The sequence below is a fragment of the Rhinolophus hipposideros genome (assembly GCF_964194185.1).
Source record: "Rhinolophus hipposideros genome assembly, chromosome: 9".
NCBI classification, from domain to species: Eukaryota; Metazoa; Chordata; class Mammalia; order Chiroptera; family Rhinolophidae; genus Rhinolophus; species Rhinolophus hipposideros.
In genome coordinates this window covers 34,303,649-34,323,887 of record NC_138055.1, presented here as the reverse complement: position 1 = coordinate 34,323,887, position 20,239 = coordinate 34,303,649, and positions in this window count along the sequence as shown.

The following is a 20,239-nucleotide window of genomic DNA, read 5'->3' as shown; positions in this document are numbered from 1 at the left end:
AATAAAAGGAAAAATGAAAAACAAACACAAATGTTACTAGAATATGTGTCACTCGAATTAGTGCTTTAATTGTTAAAATTGTTAAAATGTAATTAATGAGCTCCATAAAGCTGAGGCATCACAATTCCACTGAAATTGCTGTCTGGAAATGTTACATCTTGTTATGATTTCTCAGATAGATTTGTGCAATAGATTTGTATAATGTTTAGTCTATAAATTTGTGGCTTTTGAAATGCAAAACAGAAATATACCAAACTGATAGTGTTTAATTAGACCAGTGCTTCTCACCTGGGGTGACTCTCTCCCCCTGCTGGTGACATTTGGCAATGTCTGGAAACATTTTTGGTTGTCATGATTTGGCCGGTGCTACTGGCATCTAGATAGGGATCCTGCCAAATATCCACAATGCACAGGTCAGATCCCCCACAATGAAGAATTACCCGGTCTAAAGTGAAAATAGTGCCAAAGTTGAGAAACCCCAGATTAGACTCAAGTGATATTTTGATTGTTGCTGATTGTCTTCACTTAAGGGTACACATACATGCTTATGTCATTCAAAGTACGACTCCAATTGAATGAGAATATTTTCTTAGAGTAGATTACAGTTTGGTATTATTTTACAGTGACAACTCATAGTTATGCCACACATATTTCCTTTTTTTGTGGTTAAATAGATGTATCTAAACATAGGGTTGTGAGTGTGGGTGCTTATGTGTGTGTTTACATGTGTGTAGAGTAACTTACGTATTGCTCTCTTTATTAAAATACACGTGTCCTAAATGAGGATCTCTCTACAATTATCTTACAGAGTACTCTGGAATATTCTATTACTATTAAGAAATCAAATTCTAAATTTTCATTTTTTCATTTTGTTTTTCTGAAATTGAGGCCTTCAGAATTGTGCCTCATACTTTGCCAAATTTGGTCAATTATATATTTTAATATCATTGATCCTTAAGATTTAGTTCAGAAGATATTTAGGTTATGGTAGACACATTCAATAAGAAACATTTCATCACTTTTGATACATCTGCCAAGAGAGGACATAACCCTCTAACATCAGTCTAATTTCTAAAGTTATTTTAGTGACAAATATTAGGTTGCTCAATGGGGGCAATAGAGGAGGCGATGGGACTGAAAATGAGTACCTGATGAGACTTTGTATTAGCTTTATTAGCTCCAATTTGAGAATTGCATTGATGCTAAGGGTCATGAATGAGGATGACCTCTGTTTAATTTTAATTCACTTCAGTAAAATTAAGACAGGTGAACGATTAAATCATCCCATAAGAAAGACAATTTTTCATATGAAAACCTTTATATGAAAGAGGACATTAGACACCTAAGCTTTATATAGAGTATTTGACCACCCATTGCTATAACATTGTGCATCTAAACTGCAATTAATTTGAGAAGTTTAAGAGAGCTTTCTGGATTTGGTTTCTGTTTAGCTCACTTTTAGCTATTTTAACAAAGGTAAGTGATCCAAAAAGGCAGATGTTTAGACAATACTGTGTGTTTGGCTGTGTGAGGTCTCATGCCTTTTTTTTTGGTTAAAAACTTTGTCTAGGTTAAATATAAATTGTACCTGAAGCAATGGACAACATGGCTTAAAAATCTACTTGGAAAATAACTGAAGAAACCCTAGGATTTTAAATTTGCCAAAAATATTCTTAGATCAATCAAAAGCTTTACAGGAGTATTCCTATAGATGATTCCAAATGGAAATATCAATAACATTTCTTCTTGTCAGCAACTATGGTAGTTGTACACTTTATTATGTACAATCTCTCATTTCTTTGTTTGGAAAGTCAGTCAGCTACAGCTTTTATTTTCATGTTTAAAAATATTGACATTGTGAAACTTTTAACTGACTAATCTTTGTGAGGAAGGACCTAAGTGGAAGAAATGTTATGGTCTACTGAAAACTTTAGGAAATTCTTCTTGTGTTGAATGAAATGTTTGTCACTAGAACCAGGTAATATCTGTTTTATGTTTGTAGGGTTCCAAAGACCAAAGCTATAAGGACTTTTGTGGGAACTTGAGAACAAGTATGTGGAGAAATAAGGACTGAAAGCAACGCTGTGCTTTGTATGTCTTCATCTTCCCAATGTAGAAGTTGATTCTCTGATTATATGACTTTTGGTGGGTACAAATCAGGGTTGGAATTGAGTAAACAACTCCAGGCACCAACAACTTAAATCAAGCTTCTGATGAAGTCAGCAGTAACCATTAACTAAATATGACTAGTAGTTTTTGGCAACTTCCACTGTGTGCTCAGGAGACGATTAGGCAAATGGAAAGGAGAGAAAACCTGACTCTCAAATTCTCAGCATACATAGGATCAGAGAAGTGTCTGCCCTTGACCTTGGCTTTCCAGCACTCTCTTCTCTGTCCAATACTGTGGAGACTGGCCTGGGGCTGAGCTAGTAGCCTTGTGACTAAAGAGCTGGTGTGGAAATTTGCTTAAAATTTTACACTGTCTTAAACAGGGTTTTTTTTTGTTGATTTTTTTCTTGTGCTCTCTAAATTTGGGTGTCTTGTGACAGAGTTCTGGTCACCCTGACCTAATTATGGCTCTGCCAGTGATTATTAAAAGGAGATCTTTTCCCCCCATTCAAATGGATTTTCTAAGTCTTTGAAGGTAGGGGGATAGCACATACTCCACCAGTTCCTACAGAGCCTCTTTGAAAGCTCTGAAGATGAAGCCCAAGGAACCCTGAAGCCTAGAGTGTCTGTGTATAAACCCCCAATTGTGAGGCCATGATATTTATGTTGAGTGCGTGGAAGGAAACATACATATATGAATCTACAATTGGCATAGCCTTTTTTCTTCCTATCATAAGAAAATAGATACTATGGGTGTTACCCTCAGCCTAGTCTTGTCTTTTGAATTTTTTTACATACACCTTAGAGGTGACAGACCGAAGCAAGTGCATGAATGGAAAACTCATTCAAACACAACAGAACCTCTGCTTGTCATTGAAGTAAGGAAAAAAATATATGGTTCTGTTTCCTTCTTCTAATTTTCTTCTGGTGCCAGCATTTCTGATTTCTTCTAGCTCTAACAAATAAGGAATAAATAACTTATAAATTGGCTTATAATACCTGTGAGCATTTGTGTGATAGCCAAAGCCCATAACTATAATTTTTTAAAGCAGAAAAGAGGAATTATATTTTGTTTATGGCTACTCATTTACTACCTCCTCTGTGTTCTTGTTAATCTATACATTGTTCTGAATTTTTTTCTGATTTCGCTTTCCTATGAAGCTGTGGGATATCAATGTTGCAAAGTCGTCTAGGCATTTTAGAGAATCATACCCAAATATGTTGATCATGTTTCTTTCTGCTTCTATGTAATTAGATTTTTCTCCAGATATTTGTCATTTTAAAAGTGTGTGCTTCACACGATACCAATAAATACCTACAGATGTGGTTTTATCCAGGGCAGAGAAAATCAGGAGTCAGCTATGTCTGTTTTTCTCTGCACAGTAAGAGAAATGGAGAATTGTAATATGAAGAAAGATTTAACCAAAATGAAAAAAAAAATAAAGATACAAATCCGGGTTTTAATTGTGAAGGACCATTAGGAGGGATCTGAGAAGCAGAGAAGCAGAGAGCACACAGGCTTTTGTCCTTTAGTGCAGCCCCCAAAATAGAAACTTTTCAAACATTTTAAAGGAAATATACTGTCATGCAGTTGTTATGACTGATGATGAGAGACGCTAGAGGAAGCAGTGGAAGAGCCAGATTGTGAGACACTTAGGGAAGAAAACAGAAGAGGGGCGCCCATTTATCTACCAAGACCCCCACAGTCTAAATACTTCTCCCCTTCCTGCCCCTCTACACATTGTGCTTTCCTTGCTATTTGAACCTGAGTATGCAAACACTCCCATTTCTATATCCCCTTTCCATTTCCATTTTGACACATAGTACTTCCAAAATAAGATTATTTAGATTTCCTGTTGTGATGAGGCAGCGATAGTAAGAATTATCACCTTGAACTTGACCCTTTGAAACACGGTCATCTTATGCTATGCACAGTGCGAGTTTAAAAGCTTTAGTCGCTTGCTCCCACAATTACTTCAGTAAGAGGCTTTTATATGAATTATGATGTAAACAGACTTAGATGCATTTTCTCCCTTTTGTTCTAGTGTATACACATACGCGCATGCACACACACACACACACACACACACACACACACACACACACTTTGTGTTATTTATATCTATTGAAAAAAGAAAGACGTCTGACCTGGAAGCGGGTGGCAGAGGGTGCCTTAACTTTTTCTGGCTTGGCTCCCACTTATCTATTTCCTTCCTCTATCTGGGTCACTTTGGAGATATAACAAAGTCTGTTCCTTGTTTATATCTGTTCCAAGATATAACCCAGTTGTATCTTTACCATCTGCAAGAACTCTTATAAATGTAGTAAATGTGACTATTTTATATAAATACACAATAGCATATAGGCCTTGGAGATATCTGATAATAGTATGTAAATATCTCTTGTTGAAGTGGTAGAAACTTCTCAGAAGGAGCAGCTTAGGGAATACCTCCAAGAGGAAGCATAGGTTAAAAATGTTTTCTCCTGCGAATTCTAGCATTCATGGAAGCAAAGAATCAATTTGCTTCTGTTTCTCATTCATTCTTAAGCACCAATCCCTTGGGCTTTCTTCTTCATAGTTCCCTTCATAATATACAGGATTCACAATCTGGGGTGATTGATGGCCACTGGGGTACATCAGAGTTAGAGACACTAGAATAAAGATGGGGAGAACAGACAAGGATAGCTCCATTACAAAGATTGACTAATTTTTAAAAGGTCTGGAATATTGTAGAATTCTAGTTACCATACAACATTGTTGGTCTGAAAAGCATTGAAAAAGAAAGTTTCTCTTTGATTTCTAATTCAATTATTGCACATTATATATTATTCCACATATTGTGCAAGCTGTTTTTCAAGAGCAAATTTGCAAAGGCTGGAGGTAAGAGAAAAATAGAGAAATTCAAATATTCTTTTTCAGTGTAGCCTGACTATTAGTCCATGAATACAATAATTCTGGAACAGATTTTAGATTATACTATTAAATGAAATCACCTTTGAAGTGTACATGGAAACTTCTTCCTAATAAAGCCACATTCCACTGGCAGGAGATGTGGAGAAAATCAGTGCTCTTCTTTTTCTTCTTCTTCTTTTCTTCTTCGTCTTCATTTTTGTCTTTGTCTTCGTCTTCTTCTTTTGGTTAAAAAAGAGTTTCAAGTAAAATGGAGCAGGTAAGAAAAACTTTAATTGGTACTTTATATAGTGTGACTTGAAAGTTCAGTACCTATTTCTTCGTTCTGCCGAGTTGTTTCTTTCCACAGAATCTAAATACAATGTCATGGGAGGAGGTTTGCTGTAAAAACATGTCTTTTTCTTTGGTGTGTTCATTGTAATTATGGCTGGTAGTGAGAAGGTTCAGTAAGTCTCAATTTCTCTACCTCCCTTACTTGGAGAAAACTTGGAAATGTGCCCTGTGAATAAAATGATTTTTTTATAGCTTGTGAAGTCTTTTTATTTCCCTGAAGCGTATGGGTAATCCTATTTCCTTTTCCACTCCTCCTTTATTTTGTATCCATGTCAGCTACACTGATTTTTTTTTCTTCTGGATGAAAACTAATGCTGCTTAGTGAGAAAATTACTTTAGAAATATAGAATTACAAATGCTGTAAATAGAATATAAGAACACTAGTGGTACCTTTTTTGTGGGTGAAAGGAGCTATCTATTGGGCAAAATAAAATAGAAAGAAAACTGAACATTTAGTTAGTATGACTTATGTACATGAGGCTTTTTCCAGCAATAAATTTTTTCCTTTATATAGTGAGTCAATGTCAGTATGTGTGTCCCCGAGATAATTTAATAAATCCCTAACAAGATTAAAAACATTTAGATTTTGCTTCTGCTCATATGGGTGACTTTGACAAGCCCAAGTGTGCCTTCTGGTCTGAATTATTTAACTAACTGCTTCAAACTCCCATTTCCCTTGGGCTCTCTTGGCCCAGTTCTGCCAGATGCTTCTCAGAGGAAAAGACAAGTGACCTTGGTCCATGCTTTGTCATACATTTCTCCTCAGAAATTAATCAAGGTGCTTTATGCAGATCTCCTTATTAAGTTCTTTGACTTTATTCTCTCATAGCATCCTTTTGGGCTACAGCTATTTTAGGGAAGGACATTTGATTACCTAATGTTAAACCTTCATGGTGTTTAGCTGAATCATTCGGCAGTAAGGGTGAGGGAAGACAGAGTTCTAGTATAAATGTGGGTACCCTAACCTATTCTCAGACCATTTAAGGAAAACAGATTTAACTTGTTTTCAACAACTATCATTAAGCAAAAAAAAAAAAAATAGAAAAAAAATCTAAATAATACTGAGTCCTGCTTTTCTACTTTGTTTCGATTTAAGCATTCAAAAACAGATATTAAGAATCCAAAGGCATTAATTACTCAAGAATTCCTAAACCTAAAAGGAGAATAATTACAAGTCACAGACTATATTTTTACATGAAAACTTATTATTTTGGATACACAGTCAGATTCCTGATGATATGAAGAACTAAAGATGAAGGCTGATTGAACTGAAGCTTGTAAAGTTCATTGTGAATGAGCAGGAGACTGAGAAGGAGACCATGGGATGAAATAGAGGCCATATCTAATTATGCTTAACATTTATAATTCTAAGAAATATCATGTTTCTGGGATTTTGAAAATATGGGGAAACAAGCCCTTTGTTATGTCTTTTTTACAGATTTATTTCTTTCCTCCATAAGAGTCATGGTTTCCATGCATGAATTTAAAAATCAGCTTCAATATTTGGGAATTTTTTCATGATAAATAATGCAATCAAAAATTAGATTAAAAGCAATCAAGAGTCTGTTGGTCCCAAGATAGTCTTCAATCAATAAGATTTCAACCTTTTGTGTGGAGGAAAGTGGGACAGTAAGAATGGAGTATTAGTATTTATTTGGTGAGTCCATTGTAATCAATTTCTACCAGGTCGATTACTGATCTGGAAAATGGTTTTCTAATGAGGGTTCAACATTGGCTTTTGTTATTATTTGTTCGGTGCTCAGTAGTGATGGAAGCCAGGTGATTGACTGAAAGCATAACCTCCATACCTACTATGAAAACCACTTTGTGTAGGAGCCCATTGAGAAAGTAGTGGTGTAATTGAGAAAAGAGATTAACTAGCATCCATTCAAGATACTGTTTTGTCTTGACCTCTCATAAAAGTTAAGACTGAGATAGGGTGGTTAATGCTTTGAGAGGTCAAGTGTATTTATCAGTGCTTTCCATCATGGAGCATGCAGCTATTTGTTCTTACCTGAAATAGACATTTATTCTAGATATACCTTTCTTGTCCTCCATGCTCCTGCCAGCACCACCATCTATGAACTTACAGAATGACTTATTTACCATACTGGTATCATATTATAACATGCAACATTTTTTTTGACCGAGGGATAGCAAAATATGCTTATGGAATTAATGAGCATTATTCTTTACCATACCATATAGCGTGTTCATTCTCAATGGGAGCAATACTGCCTCCACAAGAGGCAAAAAGTGGTTCTATGGGGCAAAAAAGTCTTAGCTATTACAATGATTAGTGAAAAATATCTTAGAAGTTTCCTTGGGGGTAAAGAGATAATGAAAAAAAAGAGAAATGGGTGAAATATTTTTTTTCTGTTTTTTTTTAATAAATTGAATAAATTTTTTTTTAATCCTGTAAATTGGTATTTAAGCCTAGAAGCTTGTTCAGATTCAGGTTCAATATTTTTGGCAAAATAACTTTGTAGGTGGTGGTGGTGTTATTTGACAACCTTAAATTAAGATTTACAGGGTGAACAACTTATATACAGCAGCGATTTTTTCGTTTTAAACTTCAGTTTGAAGGAACAACTATCAACAAAAGGAACTATGCTTGCTATTTCTCCACTTCCTGGACATTATTAATTACTGAAGCATAATTCTATAAAAAGGGTATTGAACTGGGGTCCAGAGACTGAATTATCATGCCAACTTGGTCAGATCTTTTCAAGTCCTTCAACTAGAAAATTCTAATACCTATGATACCCCTTTACTCATTAGTTTATTAAATTCATGTTTTCATTTACTCAGTTATTGAATTCATTGAATAAGCAGTTTTGAAGCTTCTGGGCCTGTCATTTGCACAGGCCCTTTCAAGTCCCAGGAAACACTTTAGAAACATATCCACATGGTCACATGTTTTTGTAAAATTTACAAAAATAAGACATTTAAACTACCACCAGTTAACGGCTGTGTCTTTTTCACTCCAACTTCCCCTCTGTCACACTTTCCCTCTGCCGGTTATGTTGGAGTGGCCACCGGCACTTCTGGGATTTGGTGAAGAGAAAGTTGAGTTGGAGAATCTATTTAGTGATGGCTTCTTGGGAGAAAAATCAAGTTAGAGAAATGATCTTGAAGCTGCTGCCTTCCAGAAAGTTGGCAGGACCTAATAGGACTCATGCTATGGACCATCTCACAGACAATGTCTTAGAAGGCTATGTACCATCTTCCAAAATGTGGTGTACGTTTTGGACAGTGACCAATTTCTCCCCTATTTAGATATTGTATCATATTTAGAATATTTGGATTTGGGTACCAAGGGACGTAGGAGTGACTCCCACAAATTGTGACATGTTGTGCTTTTATTATCATTTAATTCAAAATATTTTTGAATTACCTTGTGATTCTTTAACTCCTGTGTTTTCAGAAGTATGTATTTTAATTTTCAAATATATGGGGGACTTACTAGTACCTTTATGTTATCTCATCTTTTTATCTCTTTCTAATTTAATTCTGTCATGATCAGAAAATAGACCATGTATGATTTTTAATTTTGTATTGGAACTAGTTTTATGGCCCGGTTTTTTTTTTAAATCTTTTTTTTTAATTTATTTATTGGGGTGACAATTGTTAATGAAATTACATAATTTCAGGTGTACAATTCTGTATTACATCATCTATAAATCCCATTGTGTGTTCACCACCCAGAGTCAGTTCTCCTTCCATCACCATATATTTGATCCCCCTTACCCTCATCTCCCACCCCCACCCCCCTTACCCTCTGGTAACCACTAAACTATTGTCTGTGTCTATGAGTTTTTGTTTCTCATTTGTTTGTCTTGTTCTTTTGTTGTTTTTGGTTTATATACCACATATCAGTGAGATCATAGGGTTCTCTGCTTTTTCTGTCTGACTTATTTCACTTAGCATTATACTCTCAAGATCCATCCATGTTGTCACAAATGTTCCTATATCATCTTTCCTTAACACCAAATAGTATTCCATTGTGTATATATACCACAACTTCTTTATCCATTCATCTATCGAAGGACATTTTGGTTGTTTCCATGTCTTGGCCACCGTAAACAAAGCTGCAATGAACACTGGAGCACACATGTCTTTATGTATAAATGATTTCAAATTCTTTGGGTAGATACCCAGGAGAGGGATTGCTGGGTCATATGGTAATTCTATTTGTAATTTTTTGAGGAACCTCCACTCTTTTTTTTTTCTTTTTTTTTTTTGAACCTGCACTCTTTATGGCCCGGTTTTAATGAGTCCTTCAAAAGGATGTATGTTTTATAGTTGTTGGCAGGAGTGTACTAAATAAACATGTTTGTTAGGACAAGTATATTCTCACTGCCATTTTATCTATTCTTCTATTAATTACAGGAAAAGAACTGTTAAAGTCTCCTAATATGATATGCCCATTTCTCCTTTAGGTCTATAAATTTTAACTTTATATATTTTGCAGTTCTGTTATAAAGTACATACACTGAGGAGCCTGACTCCATGCTAAACAACTGTGAGTGATCCTTCATGCTTGACTACAGACAATGGGATGACAAGGCTTTGCATGGCAGGACTCATGGAGAGAAGCTGTACTGCCCACACCATACTTACACACAGCCAATGCATTCGTTTTCTAGAGTGAACTGCAGTCAAGGACACAGGACCATCTGGGACAGACATTCTCATATGCATGCCTGCATTTCTAGCCCAACACATTTCTTTGAAGGACTCTTTATCATGGCTCTCTGCTGAGGCACTTTTCTCTACTTTGGCTCAGTACCTTTCTACCCTCCTTCCTCCTGGCCCACAGGTCCATAAAGAGGCAGGAGCCTTTTGTTTAGGGCTCCTTGGCAGTGAGACAATTCCCCCATCTGCAATGCATCCACCTCACTCTCACCCACTGCCATTCCGTGAGGAAAAAGAAAATTCTTAGGTGCCTGTTTTTGCCCCTAGCTTGCAATATCACAAAAAGTGCGTGGGGTCTGATTGTTACCTTCAGTTTGACTCATTGTCTTAACTGATCACCTCGATAACTGATTGCTTGAAATACACATTTAAACCTGTTAAATTTTCTTCATGAATTGGCCATTTTATTATTAACGTTTATAAAAATATAAATATTATAATATGAATAAATATTAAGATAAATATATAAAATTCCCTTCTTTACTTCTGGTAGTACTTCTTCTTTTGAAATCTACTTTGTGTGACATTGCGATTAATATTTTCATTTCATTTTGGGAGAAGATCTCATTTTTAGATTTTCTGCTGTGGCTTAATATTAAATATATGGAGATAACGGTCATCGGTAATTATGCATATCATCATAGTGATGTGCTGATTTTCATCTCTTTTGCTCACTGTCTTGATCTCTTTAACACCTTTAACATTGTCACGATAATTTTGAGGACTGTTTCTATCTTAGAGTTTCACCAGGATTTTCACTTTACCATTATTACTATTTCCATTTTTTCCTCAAGTGAATCACGTATCATTGCAAGTATCTATTCCAAATTATCAGGAAGGTGCTGACTCATTAACAGCTTATTGATAGTCTTGCGCAATGCACAAGTAGATCACATCAGTCGCTCATTACTCTGAAGTTTATTCAGAGGGACAGGTGCAAATTTTCCTACCTTTAGTTGCACTGCTTAGCACCTGATAAGCAATTTTTATATATGAATCTCAGTAATAGAACATAATACAGATCTATCAATTTCTGGGTATTTTCCTTCTTAGGCCTTATAGAAAAATTACTTGTTTTGCAACACAATCTAGAATTCTTCCAAAAAATAAAAATAAAAAAATCAATTTACACTAATCAATCTATATCCCACTGCATAATTTTTCTGCCTTTTTGCATACACAATAGCTTTATGTTTTAATGCCAAAGTATGGCTGTCTCTATATATGCATATGTATACTTATACTTATTAATGTATCAAATGGCAGTTAAAGTTAAAAAAATAGTACAAACAACGCTCATAACTGATGTTAGGTGAAAAAGTGGTATCTTAATATAATTTTTAAAAAATAGCCTTTATTGAAGTAGAATTAAAAAGCAATAACATGAATTTTTAAGAGATTGATAAATGTTAAAACTAAGTTTGTACATGTGTAGGCAGTCATGATTACTGCATAACTAAGAGTGATAATGAGATGTATTAACTGTAAGATGCAGTTTGACTTCAGAAATGTTAAAATCTGAAAGAGTGTATCTTAGAGTCAATGGCACACTTTATCTTCCATTACTGGGGTGAAAGAAAAGGCATTTTGAAAGGAAGCTTACACACAAGTCAGTGGTAGAGTCGTAGAGAGTTAATGAGTTCTAATTTTCTAAAACTGGTTTTTCCCCACTGAAGAATAAATCAGGGAGTTGAGGAAAGAAAGGTATCTTGAATTACAGGAGTCAGTCAGAGATCATTGCCTTGAAAACTTCTTCAAATTCTTGTTAATCAGGGCTCCTTCAGACAGCTCTTTTTGCCCACTAGGGGGCTCTAAAGCAACACGTCAAATGAAAATACTGTCAGCCTATTTTTGTTTGTTTTTGTTCTTTTTTTTTCTAAAGTCGTTCCATCAACAAATATTTATGGAGCATGAATTTCTAGGCATTATACAGTATTTTTGTGAGGAATATAAAATTACTATGTTCTGTACTCAGTCTATAGGAGAGTTACAATTTGGTAAAGGAAATAAAGTTTGTATAAAAATTAAAATAAAGGGAGTCATGAGACAAGTGTTGGAAAGCTAGAACAAAGAATTATAAAAATTCAAAAGAGTAGTGAATCCTTGTCCAGATCAATTCAAATTTCTTTGACATGGGAAAAAAACTTTAAACATTTCCCTAATGAAGCAGCCAGGCCCTATTTTTCAGGGGCTCCTCCTGACCAGAGTTTGTGACCAAAGGTAAGAACAGAAGCAGTTGCCTATTAAAAGTGCCTTCCAGGGTAGCTGAGGTAGTGGTGAGACACATGCTTATTCCACGTCACAGGTAGTGCTGGCTTTTTTCTCATTTTCCTCTCCTTCGCTTTTCTTCACAGACTTCTTTCTTTATCTTCTTTCTTGGAGTATTACAGCTCGTAATGACCTGGCAGTGACTCTAATAGACAGTCTTGCAGGTGGCATTCTGGACTAAAGAAATTGTCTATTCCAGTTCCAAAGTAAATTCTGGGACATGTTTTTCTCCCCAGGAAATTACTATGGTAATCAACATCCCTTACTATTATTACTGTGTGTGCATTTTCCAATGTTCCAAAATTGCAATAGAATGTCCATAGCCCTCTGAGGCAAATTGGTAGAGAAGGAGCAGAAATAGGGTTGCAGAAATACTGACCTCCATCCTTTATCATGACAAATATAGATTTTTTTTTTTTGCCCAGCTCCTACCCAGCCTGTATTCTGGTCCTACTTTCTGAGCTCCTAGATGACCCAAAGTTATAATCTTTGGGACATTTTGAAGTCTCCCAAGAATCCAAGGACTCCACTCAGTTCCAGGAGCCCAATGCAAAAAAAAAAAAAAAAAAAAAAAATTCTTTGCTTTCTCATTTTGGCTCTCCTTCTTAACTGAGAAACAGCTATTTGAAGATTCATTTTATTTATTTATTTAAAGTTGTTAATTTAAAAGAACGATCAAACTTAAAAAGTTATAAAAATTGTACTCCCATATAACCTTTACTCAAAGCCAATAATCATTACTTTTTTTGTTTTGCAATATTTGCTTTATCTCTAATCATTGTTATTATTGATATAACATTTGAGAGTAAGTTGCAGACACCATAATTTTTTACTCCCAAATACATCAATGCTTATTTCCTAAAAAGGATATTTTCCTACATAACCGTAAAATAAAAATAATTTCAGAAATTTAATGTTGATATAGTAGTGTTATCTAATGTAAACTCAAATTCAAGTTCTATCAATTGTCCTATTAATATTCTCTATAGCTGTTTTTTTTTTCTGTACCAGGATACAACCTAGAATCACATATTGCATTTAATTGTCATATCTTTTTAGTCTCCTTCAATCTGTAACTATTCATCTGTCTTTCAGCTTTAATACTGAAATTCTTCTAAGAGTTAAGGTCAATTGAATGTCTATGAATTGAATTTGTCTGATATCTCCACATGATTAGATTCAGTTAATGCATTTTTAGCAGGAATGCTACATATTCTAAGACATTTTGTCAAGAGGTGTAAGATTCCCCTCCTTAGAAACAGAAGTATTTTTTATTCCCCAAGCAATATGAGAGTATCCATTTCCCCACAGCCTCACCAACAGAGGTTGTTGTCAAGCTTTTGAATTTACCACCAATGTGATAGGTGAAAAAGTGGTATCTTAATATAATTTTTAAAAAATAACCTTTATTGAAGTAGAATTAAAAAGCAATAACATGAATTTTTAAGCACACGCTGTGATGAGTTTTGATAAGATATAGACTGTGTCCATCTCTCTAAAAAGTTTCTTGTTCTGCTTTTCTGACAATCCTCCCAAATCCTGGCCCTAGGAAACCACTGATCTGCTTTCTGACATTATAGATTAAGTTTGTATACTCTTAAATTTCGTATAGATTAAATCATATGGTATATACACATTTGTGTCTGGAAGGAAGAGGATATTGGTGGTATCCTTATGGTAGATTAGACAGAGGAACTTAGATGTATTATTTTTAATGTGGTTCTATTTGTAAGCACAGGCTAGACAGCTTTAATATACATAGAATATAAATAAAATAAAATTTTCCTAATTTTAAATAAAATACAGTCTCTGTTCTTAATTTTCTTATTGGTCTTCTTACTGTGCAAATCTACTAAGCCCTCAAATAATAGCAGAATTATAGTATCTGTAGGAATCTCAAGAAATCATTTTTTATGATTTCTAATCTTACCATCAAATAACTTTTTGTAAAACTTACATATCAAAGAGTCTGTATCTTCCAAAGACTTTACTCTCCATTTTAAAGAAAACTTTAAAGGGCTTTGGGAGGAGATGGAAACAGCAGGCACTGAGGGGGGAGGAAATAAGTGCATATTTCACCACTGAAATGACAAACGTAAAAAATAAGTAACTTTAGCAAGAAAGACAGCAAAATAATTACATGATATTTCCGATAGTTTTGCATTATTAATTTTAAAACTACTAATTAAAAAACTAACTACAAAGATTTCTAATAATTTATAAAGGTAAGTAATTATATAATTTTGGTAACAAGACCCACCTTATACTGAACACAAATGTGCGTGTGCACATGCACGCACACATTAAATAGCAGAGTGTTGTAGTAATCTTTGTCAGTTTTTGGATATTGAAATATTTCTTCAATAATTTTAACAGCTTCATTGAGGTATAATTGGAATACAATAAACTGCCCATATTTAAAGTATACGGTCATCATATGTCCACACCTGTAAAATTGTCACCATAAAATGAGCATATCAATCACACCCAAAAGATTCCAGTGTCCCTTTGTATTTCTTCTTCCTGCTTCTCCCCACCTCCTTCCCAACCCCAGGCAACTACTTATCTGTGTTCTGTCATTATAAACAAGTTTATATTTTTAGTACTTTATATAAATAAAATCACACAATATATATTGTTTGTTTTCTTACTTTTTTAATCTGAGAAAACAATTTTGAGATTCATTCATATAGTTTTATGTATAAATTATTCATTCCTTTTTATTGATGAATACTATTCCGTCATAATGGATATACCATAAATTGCTTATCTATTTACCAGATGATGGACGTCTTTTTTTTCTTCAGTTTTGACTATTACAAATCAAATTGCTATGAGCTTTCATGTACAAGTCCTTGTGTAGATGTTTGTTCCCACTTTTCATGCCTAAGAGTAGAATGGCTGGATCATGTAGCAGGAATATGTTTAACTTTTTAAGAAACTACCAAATTTTTTACAAAGTGGTGGTACCATTTTAAATCCCTGCTTGTGGTTACAAGTGTTCTAGCTCCTCCATATTCTCACCAAAACTTGGTATTGCCAGTCTTTTTAATTTTAGCCAATTAAATGTAGTCGTTTAATAAGAAATATGTGATAATATCTGGATAAACTATCACTGCTCAATCTCCAATGTCTTTAAAACCATTGCTCCTTATATCTATATATCTATATCTATATGTATGTCCATGTCTCTATCTCTATATCTATATTATCTATATCTATATCTATATCTATCTATATATATATCTATATTTATGTTTTGTTTTGTTTTTTTAGCTATTTCAAGGTGGAAAGTAAGCCAGCATCCTGTTATTCCATCTTTGCCAGAAACTTCCTTCAGCTTAGAGTAAAGATAAGAAAACACTCCATGAGAGAAAGATAACACAATGAAGTAAACAGGCAAATTAGAAACAAATTTTTACTCATCAACACTGTATTTTAGTAATGGCTGTATCTCGATTCAGCTGAGAATTTGCTTTCCTGGTGAAGACAATTAGCAGTATCAGAGCTCTCTTAGCAAATTGCTCAATATCTATACTCCTTGGCCAGAGATGATTTCTTTTCACTCACTCATACAACAGTACATGTTTAGACTCTCAATGAGGACCACCCCTTGCATATAGGAAATGGAGGCTGGCGCTTCATCAGAGAAACCTTCCCTGATCATTCAAATTAAAGTAGTCCTCCAATAATTCTATTTTGTATCACCGTGGTTTTGTGTTTTACTTATCATTACTAGATATTTTTTGTTAATCAATTTTTTAATTTTTATTATCTGTCTCCCTGAACTAGAATTCTCTCCATGAAATCATGTACTTTTCTGTATTTTTCAGAGTCTATTTCCTATAGCCAGAATAATGTCTGGCCCATTGCAACTGCTCAATAAAATATGTTAAATGAGTATTTTCTGGCTCTGGCCTTGGAGCTATCATTGCTCCAAAAGAAAGTGTTTTTTTAAAAAAAAAGAAAAGAAAAAGAAACTAATAAAAATATTAGTATCACAACATAGCTCCAGGTTCACTCATATCTACTGTGGATGAAAAAGGGGTTCTACTAATAGTAACCTCACAGGGTGATCTGATCATAAATTCTTAACTGGCAGGTCATGGTGAGTAGTCATGCCCCAGGCCTATATATATATGTATATATTTTTAAAAATTCAAGTTTATTGGGGTGACAATTGTTAGTAAAGTTACATAGATTTCAGGTGTACAATTCTGTAATACTATATATCACATTGTGTGTTCACCAACCAGAGTCAGTTCTCTTTCCATCACCATATATTTGATCCCCTTTACCCTCATCTACCACTCCCCTCCACCTTTACCCTTTGGTAACCACTAAACTATTGTCTGTGTCTATGAGTTTTTGTTTCTTCATTTGTTTGTATTGTTCTTTTGTTGTTTTCAGTTTTATATACCACATATTAGTGAAATCATATGGTTCTCGACTTTCTCTGTCTGACTTATTTCATGCAGCATAATAATCTCAAAATCCATCTGTGTGTCGCAAATGATACTATTTAATCTTTTCTTACGGCAGATTAGTATTCCATTGTGTGTATATACCATAACTTCTTTATCCAATCATCAATCGAAGGACACTTTGGTTGTTTCCATGATAAATGGTGCTTGGAGAATTGGAAAGCCATGTGCAAAAGAATGAAACTAGACTGCTATCTGTCACTGTGTACCAAAATTAACTTAAAATGGATCAAATACCCAAACATAAGACAGGCCTATATCTTTAGTGAAAGGTTTTTAAGCTAACCCTTGTCCATTGTGCTTGTGTGTTGAGGTTAACAAACCCTTGAAATACTAAAAGTAATACCCCTCGAAGGCATAACTACTGAAGAGAGCACACAATCCTACTGTTCTGTAATCCAATCCCACTTTTCTTTCCCCCACCTCCATGTCATTTTCCTTAAATTCCCTCCTAATTCCAAGTATATAAAAGAAACTGCAAACTGTTATTGTGGAAGCATTTTGAGATCTTGCTTCCCAGCAATTGATGTCAGTCTGGCTTAAATAAACTCATAAAAATTCTCTACAGATTTGGACGCTACTTACGTGAACACTACACTCTTTATGACTTTATTGCTTGTGTTACCTGTCAGCCTTCCCTGAAATCACCTTATCTGATTCCTTTCTGTCAGTTACTGTTCTTATTGCTTCACATTTCCTGTTCTGGAATTTTTTTTATCCTGGCATGTGAAGTTATCATCATACTCTCCCTTGATATCAAAACCATGGGGAAAGAAAGATAACCTCTTTCTTTGAGTTTATTATTTTTGTAAATAATCATTGCACTTCATGTTTTTTTTTCTTCCCCCTTACACCCCACATCCTAATCCTAAATCCCAGACATTCTTTCTTTACAGTTCTATACATGAAAATGCCTTTTCACTAACTTGGCTTCCTACTCAATTCAAGCCAAGCTTTTGGAAAGATGCCTTTACTGGACTCCAAAAGAGAATTGCCCAGCTGAGCCCAGTAATATTATAAAACTATGAGACATAATACATTGTTGGCATAAGACACTACATTTTAGGAGTGGTTTGTTACTCATCAAATAGAAATAAACAGAAATTGGCACCTGTATGTGAGATGGTTTTGTAACAAAAACCTAAAATATGTAACATTGACTTTGGGAATGGACAGTGAGCAGAATATTGATAGCTCATGAGGAAACTGTTTTCAAACTCTTGAAGGACAATGAGGAAGTGATCGTTGTAGGCTGGGTGAATGAGGCTGTGAGTTATGTATGGCAGAACAATTAGCAACACCCTGAGTAAATATGGAAAACAGAGAGTACTTAACATGTGGCTTTGCTAAGGAGATTTCCAGGCAGAATGTTGAAAGCAATAACTGACTTCTTCTAGTGCCTATAATAAAAATAGAAGAGAAAGAGTTGAACTAAAAAAAGAATCATCAAGTTTTATATTGGAATTTAGTGGGAAAAGGGTCCACAACAGTCTTTCTGGCTAGCAAAATGTTCTCAAAGTAAGAAATGATCTCAGAACAAAAATCACATCCATGGCACTACCAGCAAAACTTGGTGTCAGGATAAATATGAAGTCAAGGATGTGGCCATAAGATCCTTTGTTGACACTTCAGAAAGATTAAAATGTGTGTGTCTCATAGACCTCATAGGTCAATAACAGGCTTTTAAAAATATTAAGGGCACATCTCTCAGCCCTTATCTGCTAGAAAAAAAGCTTCTGAGCATCTGAAAGCATCCTGATGCTTATTCCAAAGGAGAACGTGGCGTATCCTGAAGACGTTTATGGGTGTGGCTTTTGTCTCACGGAGGAAACACCAATAATAATCACAGAAGACACACTGTTTTTTAAGAACATTGTGTTGGGGGGGAAAAAAGCCAACCCCCCAAAAAAACCAAAACAGTCAACCAAACAAACAAACAAACACACAAAAACAACCACCCACCTACTTGGGTTTGAATGCTGCTAAAATACAGAAATACAATTTATTTTCATGTATTGACCTCATAATCCAGTAACCATACTCAATTTACATATTCATTCTAATCATTTTTAGATTCTTTCGCATTTTCTATGTTGTTGACTTAAGAAATGTCCAAACCTATAGAGAATTTTAATAAAAATTTATTTGAGTCAAACAGAGGATATACACCTGGAAGTAAGAGCTCAACAGATTGAAATAAATGCTTCGAAGAATAGCAGTTTGCAATTTCTTTTATGCATTTAAGGAGATTAAGGAGGAAGGTAGGAAAGGATTACAGAATAGTTAAGATTATGTGCTGTCTTGGGGATGGTCACATGGAGATTGGGTTACAGGGTAGTTAGGACTATGTGATTTGTTTTGAGGTTGGTTATGACTTATTTCAAAGGTGCATTAACCTAGATGCACAGAAACAATAGACAGGGCTTGCTTAATGCAAAGATAAACTTTTACTAAAAAGTTATATGTCTGGGGCATGACTACCAACCATGACCTGCCCAGTTAGGAATTTATGATCAGATCACCCTGTAGGTTACTTTCCATAGAACCCCCCTTTTTCATCTACAATGTGTAGGATCATTCTAAATTTAATTTCTGCCACTATCATGTATGTCTTTCTTCTTTAGTTATTTCTTATATAGCAGACCTCTACGTTTTTGTGTTCTGTTCAATTAAAATGCTGATCATTTCCTTGTTGGTATACATTTCTTTTAGCAGTTATACAAGCAAACAAAAAAGACTCAATTATGGTTTTTTGAAGTAGCTAGACACTTCATAGCCATATCTAATTGAATCCAGACAGTAATAACGTGACAAAAACTAAGAATGACTCAGACAAGAGTTATTTAGGTCACCAAAAACTTTCTGTGTATATCAAAGTTCTAGATACCTCTTTTCTGCCTTGGGTTTCCTGATTCCCACATTATCTTTCCTAACGTGTTGCCTATGACGTTTACCTTAGTCACAGATTTATCTGTCAATTCCTACGTAAAAGAATTTATTTTTTTCTCATTCCATTCCTCTCCTCTTCCCAGAATGCAATACTAGCTACTTCCTCTAGGCTGTGTTAATATTAACAAGTTCAATTTTCCCAGTCATTTCCAAAGTGATGTAATCCATTATAGCTACTAAAATTCTTTCTTTATTTAGACCAAAGGATTTGATTTACGTTAGTCCTTTAATATAATGATTACATTCTGATAGCTTGAAAGCTTTGTATGTAAATGATTCTGAGTGACAAGTGGAGGAAATATTTTGTAATATGTTATCAGTGAAATTTAGATAACATCTTTTTAACAGTAGACTTTGACTTGTGGGGTCATGATTTAAAAATTACACTTGTGAATATTGCAGAAGGTATATATATGTTCCTCCACTTGGAAGGTTAGCTCAGTAATTCTAAGATTACATTGCCACTGAGCTAGGATAAAAATCAAGG